This window comes from Thunnus maccoyii, chromosome 20 (genome assembly GCF_910596095.1).
Source record: "Thunnus maccoyii chromosome 20, fThuMac1.1, whole genome shotgun sequence".
NCBI classification, from domain to species: Eukaryota; Metazoa; Chordata; class Actinopteri; order Scombriformes; family Scombridae; genus Thunnus; species Thunnus maccoyii.
In genome coordinates, this window is record NC_056552.1 from 768138 (window position 1) to 774094 (window position 5957).

Below are 5957 nucleotides of genomic sequence, written 5' to 3' on the forward strand. Positions count from 1 at the left end.
GCAGTAAACATGTCAACATGTCAACACGCAGTAAACATGTCAACACGCAGTAAACATGTCAACACGCAGTAAACATGTCAACATGTCAACATGTCAACACGCAGTAAACATGTCAACACACAGTAAACATGTCAACACGCAGTAAACATGTCAACATGTCAACACGCAGTAAACATGTCAACACGCAGTAAACATGTCAACATGTCAACATGCAGTAAACATGTCAACACGCAGTAAACATGTCAACATGTCAACACGCAGTAAACATGTCAACACGCAGTAAACATGTCAACATGTCAACACGCAGTAAACATGTCAACACGCAGTAAACATGTCAACACGCAGTAAACATGTCAACATGTCAACATGTCAACACGCAGTAAACATGTCAACACACAGTAAACATGTCAACACGCAGGAAACATGTCAACACGCAGTAAACATGTCAACATGTCAACACGCAGTAAACATGTAAACACGCAGTAAACATGTCAACATGTCAACACGCAGTAAACATGTCAACACGCAGTAAACATGTCAACACGCAGTAAACATGTCAACATGTCAACATGTCAACACGCAGTAAACATGTCAACACACAGTAAACATGTCAACACGCAGTAAACATGTCAACATGTCAACACACAGTAAACATGTCAACACGCAGTAAACATGTAAACACGCAGTAAACATGTCAACACGCAGTAAACATGTAAACATGTCAACACGCAGTAAACATGTAAACATGTCAACACGCAGTAAACATGTAAACATGTCAACACACAGTAAACATGTAAACATGTCAACACGCAGTAAACATGTCAACACGCAGTAAACATGTCAACATGTCAACACACAGTAAACATGTAAACACGCAGTAAACATGTAAACACGCAGTAAACATGTCAACACGCAGTAAACATGTCAACACGCAGTAAACATGTCAACATGTCAACACACAGTAAACATGTCAACATGTCAACACGCAGTAAACATGTCAACACGCAGTAAACATGTCAACACGCAGTAAACATGTCAACATGTCAACACGCAGTAAACATGTCATCACGCAGTAAACATGTCAACATGCAGTAAACATGTCAACACGCAGTAAACATGTAAACATGCAGTAAACATGTCAACATGTCAACACGCAGTAAACATGTAAACATCCAGTAAACATGTCAACATGTCAACACGCAGTAAACCTGTTAACACACAGTAAACATGTAAACACGCAGTAAACATGTCAACATGTCAACACGCAGTAAACATGTAAACATCCAGTAAACATGTCAACATGTCAACACGCAGTAAACATGTAAACACGCAGTAAACATGTCAACATGTCAACACGCAGTAAACATGTAAACATCCAGTAAACATGTCAACATGTCAACACGCAGTAAACATGTAAACATTCAGTAAACATGTCAACATGCAGTAAACATGTCAACATATCAACATGCAGTTAACATGTCAACATGCAGTAAACATGTCAACACGCAGTAAACATGTCAACATGTCAACATGTAGCAAACATGTAAACATGCAGTAAACATGTAAACATGTCAACACGCAGTAAACATGTAAACATGTCAACATGCAGCAAACATGTAAACATGCAGTAAACATGTAAATATGTAAACATGTCAACATGTCAACATGCAGTAAACCTGTAAACACGCAGTAAACATGTCAACATGCAGTAAACACACAGTAAACATGTCAACACACAGTAAACATGTCAACATGCAGTAAACATGTAAACACGCAGTAAACATGTAAACATGTAAACACACAGTAAACATGTCAACATGTCAACATGCAGTAAACATGTAAATACACACTAAACATGTAAACACGCAGCAAACATGTAAATACACACTAAACATGTCAACACGCAGTAAACATGTAAACATACACTTAACATGTCAACACGCAGTAAACATGTAAACATACACTAAACATGTCAACACACAGTAAACATGTAAACATACACTAAACATGTCAACACGCAGTAAACATGTAAATATTCAGCAAACATGTCAACATGCAGTAAACATGTAAATACACACTAAACATGTCAACATGCAGTAAACATGTAAATACACACTAAACATGTCAACATGCAGTAAACATGTAAATACACACTAAACATGTCAACATGCAGTAAACATGTAAATACACACTAAACATGTCAACATGCAGTAAACATGTAAATACACACTAAACATGTCAACATGCAGTAAACATGTTAACATACAGCAAACATGTAAACATGCACTAAACATGCCAACACGCAGTAAACATGTAAACATGCATCCTCTTTCTTTCTTTTTTCTTTCTTTCTTTCTTCATTCTGACCTCTGACCCCGTCTTACCATTATCTGTTGCCATGGCAGCAGCGGCGGATCAATAGCCATTCAATCCAGAGGTGAGAAGGGGTTGATGGGAAAAGTTTCTCCTCTTCATCGTGAACAGAGCTTCACTCGGCTGCTGACATCAGGACCCGAATTCATTCATCAAAAACCTGTTTTCTGTCTGATCAGACTAAATATCATTGATCAGGATCAATAATAAGTTACCGAAGCAGCAGCATTTATCAATCAATAAAACTTTATTTATAAAGCACTTTTCAGACAATCAAATGCCGTTCAAAGAGATGGACAAACGTTCAGGAAGGTAAATATGGATCATACATAAATAACAACATTAAAACAAGGTGAGTTTGTTTACTTTTTATTCATATTTATAAAACTAACAAGAATAAATCTGCCTTTGATTATCAATCACTTCCTGATCATCTTCATTGATCTGCACTCTTCAGTGTGGAACTAACTTCTCATTATTATTCATGCCAGCAGCAGAATGAAGGCTTCCTGTTAGAATGTACAAATATCTCTTAATGTGATCAATCATGTGATCAGTTGGCTGTCGGTAGGAGGAAGTGTCTTATTGATCACAATCAGACAACAACTGTACACAGCTGAAAGCTCCTGGAAAAAGAAATAGTGAGTGAACCTTGAGTTTAAACATGTTCCTGAGGTGAAGAATGAAAAGGAATCATTATGATTCATCGGGTTTAATTTCATTATTAATTGTTTAATTGTTAGATTTGAGCTTCTGTTTCTGTTTTGATGTTTTAATGAAACAAATAAATAAACTAAATAAACTTTTCAGACTGAACAACATTTTAAAGTTTCTCTCTGCTCGTTAAGGCGGGTCAGGTGACTCCAAACGATCCAATCGGCCTGTTAACGAGGAAACAGGTGGGTTAACGAGGCAGACGTGACTGCACACACACACACACACACACACACACACACACACACACACGCACACACTGTCCTCTTATGTCTCTAAGCAGCTGATGTAAACAACCTGATTGGACGATTAGACAAGGTGAGACAGGTCACTCACACACACACAGAGGCAGAGTGTGTCAATGCGTACCGATCAATATCAGGTCGATCAATAGGTCGTCTATCGATCAGCAGTAATGGAGAGCATCAGTCTGACAGAACGAGCTGAAGTCAGTCATGATTTAAATGATGTAAACAGTTTGACTTCCTGATGTTTCAGTTCGACTTTATGAACGAGTCTGTTTCACCTCGTTATGAGACGACTGTCAGCGTCTTCATGAGAAGACTGCAGTAAAAGTACATAAGTATTATGAGCTTGATGTAGTTAAAGTATTGCAGTAAAAGTACATAAGTATTATGAGCTTGATGTAGTTAAAGTATTGCAGTAAAAGTACATAAGTATTATGATCTTGATGTAGTTAAAGTATTGCAGTAAAAGTAGTGGTTTGGTCCCTCTGACTGATATATTATTATATATGACATCATTAGATTATTAATAGTGAAGCATCAGTGTTAGAGCAGCATGTTACTGTTGTAGCTGCTGGAGGTGGAGCTAGTTTACACTACTTTATATACAGTTAGCTAGTTTAGTCCAGTGGTTCCCAACCTAGGGGTCGGGCCCCTCCAAAGGGTCAGCAGATAAATCTGAGGGGTGGTGAGATGATTTATGGGAGAGGAAAGAAGAAAAAACAAAGTTCTGATACACAAATCTGTTTTCAGTTTTTGGACTTTTTCTCTAATCTTTGATTTTTGCTGAAATATTGGATCATTTGAACATTTATTGAAATGAAAGCATGTGAGAAGTTTAGAGGGAAAAATCACTATTTGGTGGAGCTGTTAACAACTCATAGACATGTGAAATGTGACCCCGACTACACACTGCTTTTTGTAAGACGTCAAAAGACAAAAAGGTTGGAAACCACTGGTTTCATCTTTAACAATGTGTTGTATTTTAAAAGCTTGTTATATTATCCATTGTGTCAAATCTTCATCTGAAAAGTAACTAAAGCTGTCAAATAAATGTAGTGGAGTAGAAAGTACAATATTTCCCTCTGAAATGTAGAAAGTAGCATCACATGGAAATACTCAAGTAAAGTACAAGTACCTCAGTATTGTACTACAGTAAATGTACTGAGTTACTTTCCACCAAATATGAACACAGACATGAAACACATGTTGATATCATTCAGTGAGTCTTACACTCTGAAGAACACATAGAAGTTTTCTTCAGGATGACACACGACTTTTATCTGACTAAACATGAACGCTGTCAGACTGGAACCTCTGATGGAAGAAGAATGAAATCACCTGCTGGAGATGTTTTACCTGCGAGTGTCCGTCTGACAGACAGACAGACAGCTGGAGGATGATGATGATGATGAGGATGATGATGACTCTGTGGTTTCCTCTCTGCATCAATGTGACAGGCTGGCTAATTGCTAACAGAGCCATTAGCACTGTCTGCTAACACACAAACAGTCGCAGTGCCAGCTGCTATCAGGGCACGCTGCCATGTTAGCACGTTAGCAGCTAGCTCAGCAGCTAACACCAGCCACCATCTGCTAACGAGCGTCAGCTTTTTACTGCTGAGAGTACAGGAAGTTAACAGACAAGCTAACATGAGCGCTAACAGGTAGAACCGGGTCGGTACTGGATGTGAACATGTCAACACCAGACTGTAAACACAACATCAGCTGTTTGATCCTGTTCCGATAACTGAAGCTGAACTTATTGTAGGAAAACTAGTCGTCTACAAGGTTTGGATTTTGCTTTACAGATATTACATTTCTTGATAATTTATATTAAATAAAATAAAGAATAAATACATTAAAACTCTTGTCTGTCAATTTAATTCAAATAGCTTTATTGACATGAACAAACACATGTTGTTGCCAAAGCAGTTTACAGATTCACATGTTACATATTAAATACACAAGTGTCACATATGCAGGTTCTAGATTATACTGATGCAGTTTATTCTTTGACTGCAATACAATACTCTCTCTCTCTCTCTCTCTCTCTCTCAATCATAATAAGAATAAACAATAACAAAACAAGAGGACATGAAGAAGAGCGGCTATGAATATAAACATACAACAAGTGAGTTATTAATGAATAATCATGAATGATCATGCATGTGAGTCGGGGAGGACCAGCAGGCGGAGGAGACTCCTTCCTGGGTTCAGGTCCTGGCAGCGTAGGGCTCGGTGTCGGTCTAACTCAGCTCTGCAGGCAGAGTTGGGAGCTTTTCTCTGTTTGTATATGTGATTTCAGTTTGTTCATTTTATTCAGTCCTGCTGAGTTTTATACAACAAGTTCCCCAAAGATCGAACTCTAACTTCACCTCTCAGGCTGCATTCAGGGGTTTATTAACATTCTGTTGTAAAAAGTCTTTAAGTTTGAAAGATAAACACTTGATTTGTCTCATTTCAGCTTCAGCTGAATGTTGATGTTGTAAATACAGTCAGACTGAACATCTCGTGTCTCCTGTCTTCATCACAGACCTGCAAATTTAAACATGTTGATGACAGTTTGTGCAGGTGACGTGTTGGTGACCCGACTGTGACTCTGTGAACAGCAACAAAGACACGA